The sequence below is a fragment of the Oncorhynchus gorbuscha genome, unplaced genomic scaffold (genome assembly GCF_021184085.1).
Source record: "Oncorhynchus gorbuscha isolate QuinsamMale2020 ecotype Even-year unplaced genomic scaffold, OgorEven_v1.0 Un_scaffold_1519, whole genome shotgun sequence".
NCBI lineage: Eukaryota > Metazoa > Chordata > Actinopteri > Salmoniformes > Salmonidae > Oncorhynchus > Oncorhynchus gorbuscha.
In genome coordinates this window covers 125,001-136,819 of record NW_025746272.1, presented here as the reverse complement: position 1 = coordinate 136,819, position 11,819 = coordinate 125,001, and positions in this window count along the sequence as shown.

Here is an 11,819-nt window from a genome sequence, read left to right as displayed (position 1 = left end):
GGACATCTGATGAGATGTGTGTTTTACAAATGCACATATTTGAGCATGTGTGTCAGCGCTCTGTGTGTCTCATTGCTTATGAGGAACAGATGTAGCCCTGAGTACCAGAGTATGTCTCTCCTCTTCCCCCTCCCCCTCTCCCTCCTGTCAGAGAGGACCCACTGTGCCAATCTGTTTTCAGTGCTGTTTATTCACCCCCTTAAAGAACACCAACATGTGCACATCCTCCTCTCCTCTCCTCGTCTCTCTTCTCCCTCTCTCTTCCCTTCTCTCCTCCTCTCGCTCTCGCCCTCCTCTCCTCTCTTCTCCCCCTCTCTTCCCTTCTCTCCTCCTCTCGCTCTCCTCTCCTCTCTTCGCCCTCCTCTCTTCCCTTCTCTCCTCTTGCTCTCCTCTCCTTGTCTCTCCCTCTCTTATCCCGCCTCTCTTCCCTTCTTTCCTCCTCTCGTCATCTCTAATCTCTTCTTCCCCTTCTCATCTTCTCTCCTCTCACTTCTCTCCTTGTCTCTCTTATCCCCTCCTCTCCCTCCTCCTCTCCTCTCACTTCTCTCCTTGTCTCTCTTATCCCCTCCTCTCCCTCCTCCTCTCCTCTCACTTCTCTCCTTGTCTCTCTTATCCCTTCCTCTCCCTCCTCCTCTTACTTCTCTCCTTGTCTCTCTTATCCCCTCCTCTCCCTCTCCCTCCTCCTCTCCTCTCACTTCTCTCCTTGTCTCTCTTATCCCCTCCTCTACCTCCTCCTCTCCTCTCACTTCTCTCCTTCTCTCTCTCCTCCTCTCACTCCTCTCCTTGTCTCTCTTATCCCCTCCTCATCCCTCCTCTCCCTCCTCCTCTCCTCTCACTTCTCTCCTTGTCTCTCTTATCCTCTCCTCTCACTTCTCTCCTTGTCTCTCTTATCCCCTCCTCTACCTCCTCCTCTCCTCTCACTTCTCTCCTTGTCTCTCTTATCCTCTCCTCTCACTTCTCTCCTTGTCTCTCTTATCCCCTCCTCTACCTCCTCCTCTCCTCTCACTTCTCTCCTTGTCTCTCTTATCCCCTCCTCTCCCTCCCTCCTCTCCTCTCACTTCTCTCCTTGTCTCTCTTATCCCCTCCTCTCCCTCCTCCTCTCCTCTCACTTCTCTCCTTGTCTCTCTTATCCCCTCCTCCTCTCCTCTCACTTCTCTCCTTGTCTCTCTTATCCCCTCCTCTCCCTCTCCCTCCTCCTCTCCTCTCACTTCTCTCCTTGTCTCTCTTATCCCCTCCTCTACCTCCTCCTCTCCTCTCACTTCTCTCCTTGTCTCTCTTATCCCTTCCTCTCCCTCCTCCTCTTACTTCTCTCCTTGTCTCTCTTATCCTCTCCTCTCGCTTCTCTCCTTGTCTCTCTTATCCCCTCCTCTCCCTCCTCCTCTTCTCTCACTTCTCTCCTTGTCTCTCTTATCCCCTCCTCTCCCTCTCCCTCCTCCTCGCCTCTCACTTCTCTCCTTGTCTCTCTTATCCCCTCCTCTACCTCCTCCTCTCCTCTCACTTCTCTCCTTGTCTCTCTTATCCCCTCCTCCTCTCCTCTCACTTCTCTCCTTGTCTCTCTTATCCCCTCCTCTCCCTCTCCCTCCTCCTCTCCTCTCACTTCTCTCCTTGTCTCTCTTATCCCCTCCTCTCCCTCCTCCTCTCACCCACCTGCAGAACTGCGAGCACTCGGCTCCACATTGCCTGCCAAAGTGGGTTACAATGACAAATGATCAAATATATGAATCGGTGTTAAACATGAAGGGTTTGTGAGACACTAATATGTTGGGTTTACTAAATATTTGTGTGACATCACTTCATGTTTAATCATATTATGAGTAAATCCAACAAAAAGGGATCTTACGGATCCTCTGGGATTCTGGCAGAAATCAAATCCAATCAAATGTATTTATATAGTCCTTCATACATCAGCTGATATCTCAAAGTGCTGTACAGAAACCCAGCCTAAAACCCCAAACAGCAAGCAATGCAGGTGTAGAAGCATGGTGGCTAGGAAAAACTCCCTAGAAAGGCCAAAACCTAGGAAGAAACCTAGAGAGGAACCAGGCTAAGTGGCCAGTCCTCTTCTGGCTGTGCCGGGTGGAGATTATAACAGAACATGGCCAAGATGTTCAAATGTTCATAAATGACCAGCATGGTCAAATAATAATAATCACAGGCAGAACAGTTGAAACTGGAGCAGCAGCACAGCCAGGTGGACTGGGGACAGCAAGGAGTCATCATGTCAGGTAGTCCTGAGGCATGGTCCTAGGGCTCAGGTCCTCCGAGAGAGAGAAAGAAAGAGAGAAAGGGAGAATTAGAGAGAACACACTTAAATTCACACAGGACACCGAATAGGACAGGAGAAGTACTCCAGATATAACAAACTGACCCTAGCCCCCCGACACATAAACTACTGCAGCATAAATACTGGAGGCTGAGACAGGAGGGGTCAGGAGACACTGTGGCCCCAGCCGAGGACACCCCCAGACAGGGCCAAACAGGAAGGATATAACCCCACCCACTTTGCCAAAGCACAGCCCCCACACAACTAGAGGGATATCTTCAACCACCAACTTACCATCCTGAGACAAGGCCGAGTATAGCCCACAAAGATCTCCGCCACAGCACAACCCAAGGGGGGGCGGCCAACCCAGACAGGAAGATCACGTCAGTGACTCAACCCACTCAAGTGACGCACCCCTCCTAGGGATGGTATGAGAGAGCCAGTGACTCAGCCCCTGTAATAGGGTTAGAGGCAGAGCATCCCAGTGGAAAGAGGGGAACCGGCCAGGCAGAGACAGCAAGAGCGGTTCGTTGCTCCAGAGCCTTTCCGTTCACCTTCCCACTCCTGGGCCAGACTACACTCAATCATTTGACCCACTGAAGAGATGAGTCTTCAGTAAAGACTTAAAGGTTGAGACCGAGTTTGCGTCTCTTACATGGGTAGGCAGACCATTCCATAAAAATGGAGCTCTATAGGAGAAAGCCCTGCCTCCAGCTGTTTGCTTAGAAATTCTAGGGACAATTAGGAGGCCTGCATCTTGTGACCGTAGCGTACGTGTAGGTATGTACGGCAGGACCAAATCAGAGAGATAGGTAGGAGCAAGCTCATGTAATGCTTTGTAGGTTAGCAGTAAAACCTTGAAATCAGCCCTTCCCTTGACAGGAAGCCAGTGTAGGGAGGCTAGCACTGGAGTAATATGATCACATTTTTGGGTTCTAGTCAGGATTCTAGCAGCCGTATTTAGCACAAACTGAAGTTTATTTAATGCTTTATCCGGGTAGCCGGAAAGTAGCGCATTGCAGTAGTCTAACCTAGAAGTGACAAAAGCATGGATTAATTTTTCTGCATCATTTTTGGACAGAAAGTTTCTGATTTTTGCAATGTTACGTAGATGGAAAAAAGCTGTCCTCGAAATGGTCTTGATATGTTCTTCAAAAGAGAGATCAGGGTCCAGAGTAACGCCGAGGTCCTTCACAGTTTTATTTGAGACAACTGTACAACCATTAAGATTAATTGTCAGATTCAACAGAAGATCTCTTTGTTTCTTGGGACCTAGAACAAGCATCTCTGTTTTGTCCGAGTTTAAAAGTAGAAAGTTTGCAGCCATCCACTTCCTTATGTCTGAAACACATGCTTCTAGCGAGGGCAATTTTGGGGCTTCACCATGTTTCATTGGATTGTACAGCTGTGTGTCATCCGCATAGCAGTGAAAGTTAACATTATGTTTTTGAATGACATCCCCAAGAGGTAAAATATATAGTGAAAACAATAGTGGTCCTAAAACGGAACCTTGAGGAACACCGAAATGTACAGTTATGTGGAGACCTAATATAGTTGACTTAATATAAACATAACTCTGTAGAGGCCTAATATAGTTGACTTAATAAATTGTCAATAATCATCTGACTGGCTTTCTTGATGTCTATGGTATTATCTCTGGTTTGCAATCTGGTTTCCCACTCAGGTTATGGGATGTCTCACTGCAACCTTAAAGGTCCTCAGTGATGTCACCATTGCCCATTGATTCTAAGCAATATTGCGCTGCTATTTTTAATGACTTGGCCAAAGCTTTTGATACGATAGACCATTCCATTCTTGTGGGCCGGTTAAGGAGTATTGGTGTCTCTGTAGGGTCTTTGGCCTGGTTTGCTAACTACCTCTCTCAAAGAGTGCAGTATGTAAAGTCAGAATATCTGCTGTCTCAGCCACCAAGGGAGTACCCCAAGGCTCGATCCTAGGCCCCACGCTCTTCTCAATTTGCATCAACAACATAGCTCAGGCAGGAGGAAGCTCTCTCATCCATTTATATGCAGATGTCTTATACTCAGCCGGCCCCTCACCGGATTTTGTGTTAATCGCTCTACAACAAATGTTTCTTCGTGTCCAAACAAGCTTTCTCTGCCCTTAACGTTGTTCTGAACACCTCCAAAACAAAGGTCATGTGGTTTGGTAAGAAGAATGCCCCTCTCCCCACCGGTGTGATTACTACCTCTGAGGGTTTAGAGCTTGAGGTAGTCACCTCACACAAGTACTTGGGAGTCTAGCCGCTAGACGGTACACTGTCCTTCTCTCAGCACATATCAAAGCTGCAGGGTAAAGTTAAATATAGACTTGGTTTCCTCTATTGTAATCGCTCCTCTTTCACCCCAGCTGCCAAACTAACCCTGATTCAGATGACCATCCTACCCAGGCTAGATTACAGAGACATAATTTATAGATCGGCAGGTAAGGGTGCTCTCGAGCGGCTAGATGTTCTTTACCATTCGGCCATCAGATTTGCCTCCAATGCTCCTTATAGGACACATCACTGCACTCTATACTCCTCTGTAAACTGGTCATCTCTGTATACCCGTCGCAAGACCCACTGGTTGAGTGTGGAGTGTGCTTGCCGTGTGTACGTGAGTACGGAGTGTGTGAGTGTGGAGTGTGGAGTGTGTGTGAGTGTGGAGTGTGGAGTGTGTGGAGTGTGTGAGTGTGGAGTGTGTGGAGTGTGGAGTGTGTGAGTGTGGAGTGTGTGGAGTGTGTGAGTGTGGAGTGTGTGAGTGTGGAGTGTGTGAGTGTGGAGTGTGTGAGTGTGGAGTGTGTGAGCGTGGAGTGTGTGGAGTGTGTGAGTGTGGAGTGTGTGAGTGTGGAGTGTGTGAGTGTGGAGTGTGTGAGTGTGGAGTGTGGAGTGTGTGTCTGTGGAGTGTATCTGTGGAGTGTGTGTCTGTGGTGTGTATCTGTGGAGTGTGTGTCTGTGGAGTGTGTGTCTGTGGAGTGTGTGTCTGTGGAGTGTGTGTCTGTGGTGTGTGTCTGTGGAGTGTGTGTCTGTGGAGTGTGTGTCTGTGGAGTGTGTGTCTGTGGAGTGTATCTGTGGAGTGTGTGTCTGTGGAGTGTATCTGTGGAGTGTATCTGTGGAGTGTGTGTCTGTGGAGTGTATCTGTGGAGTGTGTGTCTGTGGAGTGTATCTGTGGAGTGTATCTGTGGTGTGTGTCTGTGGAGTGTGTGTCTGTGGTGTGTGTCTGTGGTGTGTGTCTGTGGAGTGTGTGTCTGTGGAGTGTGTGTCTGTGGAGTGTATCTGTGGAGTGTGTATCTGTGGTGTGTGTCTGTGGAGTGTGTGTCTGTGGAGTGTGTGTCTGTGGTGTGTGTCTGTGGTGTATGTGAGTGTGGAGTGTGGAGTGTGTATCTGTGGTGTGTGTCTGTGGAGTGTGTGTCTGTGGAGTGTGTGTCTGTGGAGTGTGTGTCTGTGGAGTGTGTGTCTGTGGAGTGTGTGTCCGTGGAGTCTGTCTGTGGAGTGTGTGTCTGTGGAGTGTGGAGTGTGTGTCTGTGGAGTGTATCTGTGGAGTGTATCTGTGGAGTGTATCTGTGGAGTGTGTGGACATAGAGCTAGTCTCACCCTGCTCAAAGGGACGGCTGTGTAAAAATGGGGCTGCCGGGCGTTGGTTGGCTGGCTGGCAGAGGACAACACTCTAGCAAGGGGAGGGTGAGACGAGAGGAGGAGGAGGAGGAGAGGAAGAGGGCGATACTCTAGCAAGGGGAGGGTGAGACGAGAGGAGGAGGAGAGGAAGAGGGCGATACTCTAGCAAGGGGAGAGTGAGACGAGAGGAGGAGGAGGAGAAGGAGGAGGAGGAGGAGGAGAGGGCAATACTCTAGCAGGGGGAGGGTGAGACGAGAGGAGGAGGAGGAGGAGAGGAAGAGGGCGATACTCTAGCAAGGGGAGGGTGAGACGAGAGGAGGAGGAGGAGGAGGAGGAGGAGGAGGAGGAGGAGGGGAAGAGGGCGATACTCTAACAGGGGGAGGGTGAGACGAGAGGAGGAGGAGGAGAAGGAGGAGGAGGAGAAGGAGGAGGAGGAGGAGGGGAAGAAGGCGATACTCTAGCAGGGGGAGGGTGAGACGAGAGGAGGAGGAGGAGAAGGAGGAGGAGGAGGAGAAGGAGGAGGAGGAGGGGAAGAGGGCGATACTCTAGCAGGGGGAGGGTGAGACGAGAGAGGAGGAGGAGGAGGAGGAGGAGGAGGGGAGGAGGGCGATACTCTAGCAGGGGGAGGGGGAGACGAGAGGAGGAGGAGGAGAGGAAGAGGGCGATACTCTAGCAAGGGGAGGGTGAGACGAGAGGAGGAGGAGGAGAAGGAGGAGGAGGAGGAGGAGGGGAAGAGGGCGATACTCTAACAGGGGGAGGGTGAGACGAGAGGAGGAGGAGGAGAAGGAGGAGGAGGAGAAGGAGGAGGAGGAGGAGGAGGAGGGGAAGAGGGCGATACTCTAGCAGGGGGAGGGTGAGACGAGAGGAGGAGGAGGAGAAGGAGGAGGAGAAGGAGGAGGAGGAGGGGAAGAGGGCGATACTCTAGCAGGGGGAGGGTGAGACGAGAGGAGGAGGAGGAGGAGGAGGGGAGGAGGGCGATACTCTAGCAGGGGGAGGGGGAGACGAGAGGAGGAGGAGGAGAGGAAGAGGGCGATACTCTAGCAGGGGAGGGTGAGACGAGAGGAGGAGGAGGAGGAGAGGAAGAGGGCGATACTCTAGCAGGGGGAGGGTGAGACGAGAGGAGGAGGAGGTGAAGGAGAGGAAGAGGGCGATACTCTAGCAGGGGGAGGGGTGAGACGAGAGGAGGAGGAGGAGGAGAGGAAGAGGGTGATACTCTAGCAGGGGGAGGGTGAGACGAGAGGAGGAGGAGGAGGAGAGGAAGAGTGCGATACTCTAGCAGGGGGAGGGTGAGACGAGAGGAGGAGGAGGAGAGGAAGAGGGTGATACTCTAGCAGGGGAGGGGGAGACGAGAGGAGGAGGAGGAGGAGAGGAAGAGGGCGATACTCTAGCAGGGGGAGGGTGAGACGAGAGGAGGAGGAGGAGGAGGAGGAGAGGAAGAGGGCGATACTCTAGCAGGGGGAGGGTGAGACGAGAGGAGGAGGAGGAGGAGAGGAAGAGGGTGATACTCTAGCAGGGGGAGGGTGAGACGAGAGGAGGAGGAGGAGGAGAGGAAGAGGGCGATACTCTAGCAGGGGGAGGGTGAGACGCGAGGAGGAGGAGGAGGAGGAGAGGAAGAGGGCGATACTCTAGCAGGGGGAGGGTGAGACGAGAGGAGGAGGAGGAGAGGAAGAGGGTGATACTCTAGCAGGGGGAGGGGGAGACGAGAGGAGGAGGAGGAGGAGAGGAAGAGGGCGATACTCTAGCAGGGGGAGGGTGAGACGAGAGGAGGAGGAGGAGGAGAGGAAGAGGGCGATACTCTAGCAGGGGGAGGGGGAGACGAGAGGAGGAGGAGAGGAAGAGGGCGATACTCTAGCAGGGGAGGGTGAGACGAGAGGAGGAGGAGAGGAAGAGGGTGATACTCTAGCAGGGGGAGGGTGAGACGAGAGGAGGAGGAGGAGGAGGAGAGGAAGAGGGCGATACTCTAGCAGGGGGAGGGTGAGACGAGAGGAGGAGGAGGAGGAGGAGAGGAAGAGGGCGATACTCTAGCAGGGGGAGGGTGAGACGAGAGGAGGAGGAGGAGGAGGAGAGGAAGAGGGTGATACTCTAGCAGGGGGAGGGTGAGACGAGAGGAGGAGGAGGAGGAGAGGAAGAGGGCGATACTCTAGCAGGGGGAGGGTGAGAGACGAGAGGAGGAGGAGGAGGAGGAGAGGAAGAGGGCGATACTCTAGCAGGGGGAGGGTGAGACGAGAGGAGGAGGAGGAGAGGAAGAGGGTGATACTCTAGCAGGGGGAGGGGGAGACGAGAGGAGGAGGAGGAGGAGAGGAAGAGGGCGATACTCTAGCAGGGGGAGGGTGAGACGAGAGGAGGAGGAGGAGGAGGAGAGGAAGAAGGCGATACTCTAGCAGGGGGAGGGGGAGACGAGAGGAGGAGGAGAGGAAGAGGGCGATACTCTAGCAGGGGGAGGGTGAGACGAGAGGAGGAGGAGAGGAAGAGGGTGATACTCTAGCAGGGGGAGGGTGAGACGAGAGGAGGAGGAGGAGGAGGAGAGGAAGAGGGCGATACTCTAGCAGGGGGAGGGTGAGACGAGAGGAGGAGGAGGAGGAGGAGAGGAAGAGGGCGATACTCTAGCAAGGGGAGGAGGAGGAGGAGAGGAAGAGGGCGATACTCTAGCAAGGGGAGGAGGAGGAGAGGAAGAGGGCGATACTCTAGCAGGGGGGAGGAGGGGAGGAGGAGGAGGAGGAGGAGGAGGGGAGGGGAGGAGGAGGAGGAGGAGGAGGAGGAGGAGGAGGGGGAGGGGAGGAGGAGGAGGAGGAGAGGAAGAGGGTGATACTCTAGCAGGGGGAGGGTGAGACGAGAGGAGGAGGAGGAGGAGGAGGAGAGGAAGAGGGCGATACTCCCCTGGAGAAAATCTTCCTCTGTTTTTCTCTCCTTTATGTGGCAGCTCTGTGTAGTTATTGAGCAGAAGAATGTGGAGGCAACATTTTCCAGGCAAGGAGCACGCTTCCTGTTCTCTCTTCTGGATAGCTGATTAAATGTGGCATGTGGGAGGGAGGTAGAGAGAGAAGGAGGGGTGAGGAGGAGGGGGGGAAGGAGGAGGTGGAGAGAGGGAGGGGAGAGAGAGAAGGGGGGGTGAGGGGAGGGGTTGGAGGAGGTGGAGTGAGGTAGAGAGAGAAGGAGGGGTGAGGAGGAGGGGGAGGGAGGGAGGGAGAGAGGAGAGAGGAAGGGGGTGAGGGGGAGGTGGAGGGAGGTAGGTAGAGAGAGAAGGGGGTGAGGGGAGGGGGAAGGAGGAGGTGGAGGGAGGGAGGGAGGGAGGGAGGGAGGGAGGGAGGAGGGAGGGGAGGGAGGGAGGGAGATACTCTAGCAGGGGGGAGGGGGAGGGAGGAGGAGGGGAGGGAGGGAGGGTGGAGGGGGGAGGGGAGGGAGGGGAGGAGGAGGAGAGGGAGGGGAGGGAGGGGGGGGAGAGAGGAGGGGGGGAGGGGGAGGAGGAGGAGGTGGAGGGAGGGAGGAGAGAGAAAGGGGGTGAGGGGGAGGGGGTTGGAGGAGGAGGAGGTGGAGAGGGTTGGGGGGAAGGAGGAGGCGGAGGTTGGAGGAGGGGAGGAGGAGGAGGGGGGGAAGGAAGAGGAGGTGGAGGGCAGGAGGAGGAGGTAGAGGGAGGGAAAGAGAGAAGAGGGGGTGAGGAGGGGGTTGGAGGAGGAGGAGGAGGTGGAGGGACGGACGGACGGACGGACGGACAGACGGACAGACCTGAGACTGAAGTAAACTAATCAGATCTAGAGGGGAGGGGAGTTTGAAGTAAACTAATCAGATCTACAGGGGAGTTTGAAGTAAACTAATCAGATCTACAGGGGAGTTTGAAGTAAACTAATCAGATCTACAGGGGAGTTTGAAGTAAACTAATCAGATCTATAGGGGAGTTTGAAGTAAACTAATCAGATCTACAGGGGAGTTTGAAGTAAACTAATCAGATCTATAGGGGAGATTGAAGTAAACTAATCAGATCTACAGGGGAGTTTGAAGTAAACTAATCAGATCTACAGGGGAGTTTGAAGTAAACTAATCAGATCTACAGGGAGTTTGAAGTAAACTAATCAGATCTACAGGGGAGTTTGAAGTAAACTAATCAGATCTACAGGGGAGTTTGAAGTAAACTAATCAGATCTACAGGGGAGTTTGAAGTAAACTAATCAGATCTATAGGGGAGTTTGAAGTAAACTAATCAGATCTACAGGGGAGTTTGAAGTAAACTAATCAGATCTATAGGGGAGTTTGAAGTAAACTAATCAGATCTACAGGGGAGTTTGAAGTAAACTAATCAGATCTATAGGGGAGATTGAAGTAAACTAATCAGATCTATAGGGGAGATTGAAGTAAACTAATCAGATCTACAGGGGAGTTTGAAGTAAACTAATCAGATCTATAGGGGAGTTTGAAGTAAACTAATCAGATCTACAGGGGAGTTTGAAGTAAACTAATCAGATCTATAGGGGAGATTGAAGTAAACTAATCAGATCTATAGGGGAGATTGAAGTAAACTAATCAGATCTACAGGGGAGTTTGAAGTAAACTAATCAGATCTACAGGGGAGTTTGAAGTAAACTAATCAGATCTACAGGGGAGTTTGAAGTAAACTAATCAGATCTACAGGGGAGTTTGAAGTAAACTAATCAGATCTACAGGGGAGTTTGAAGTAAACTAATCAGATCTATAGGGGAGTTTGAAGTAAACTAATCAGATCTACAGGGGAGTTTGAACATCCAATACAACGTCTGTCTCCTCTCCTCCTCTCCTCCTCTCCTCGTCTCCTCCTCTCCTTCACCTCTCCTCCTCTCCTCCTCTCCTCCTCTCCTCCTCTCCTTCTCTCCTCCTCTCCTCCTCTCCTCCTCTCCTCCTCTCCTTCACCTCCAGTAGTATCCAATACACCGTGTGTCTCCTCTCCTCCTCTCCTCCTCTCCTCCTCTCCTTCACCTCCAGTAGTATCCAATACACCGTCTGTCTCCTCTCCTCCTCTCCTCCTCTCCTCCCCTCCTCCCTCCTCCTCCTCCTCCTCTCCTCCTCTCCTTCTCTCCTCCTCTCCCCCTCTCCTCCTCTCCTCCTCTCCTCCTCTCCTCCTCTCCTCCTCTTCTTCACCTCCAGTAGTATCCAATACACCATCTGTCTCCTCTCCTCCTCTCCTCCTCTCCTTCACCTCCAGTAGTATCCAATACACCGTCTGTCTCCTCTCCTCCTCTCCTCCTCTCCTCCTCTCCTCCTCTCCTTCACCTCCAGTAGTATCCAATACACCGTCTGTCTCCTCTCCTCCTCTCCTCCTCTCCCCCTCTCCTCCTCTCCTCCTCTCCTTCACCTCCAGTAGTATCCAATACACCGTCTGTCTCCTCTCCTCCTCTCCTCCTCTCCTCCTCTCCTTCACCTCCAGTAGTATCCAATACACCATCTGTCTCCTCTCCTCCTCTCCTCCTCTCCTCCTCTCCTCCTCTCCTTCTCTCCTCCTCTCCTCCTCTCCTCCTCTCCTCCTCTCCTCCTCTCCTCCTCTTCTTCACCTCCAGTAGTATCCAATATACCATCTGTCTCCTCTCCTCCTCTCCTCCTCTCCTTCTCTCCTCCTCCTCTCCCCCTCTCCCCTCTCCTCCTCTCCTCCTCTCCTCCTCTCCTCCTCTTCTTCACCTCCAGTATTATCCAATACACCATCTGTCTCCTCTCCTTCTCTCCTCTTCTCCCCCTCTCCTCCTCTCTTCCTCTCCTCCTCTCCTCCTCTCCTCCTCTCCTCCTCTTCTTCACCTCCAGTAGTATCCAATACACTGTCTGTCTCCTCTCCTCCTCTCCTCCTCTCCTCCTCTCCTCCTCTCTGTAGGGATGTCAAATGAGTGAAAACGAGACACTGACTGACTGTATCAGAACCTGTGAATGGGCTGCCTCACGTTTGGTTCTGGTTTGGGTTATGTTTCTGTATTGGAAGTGAACAAG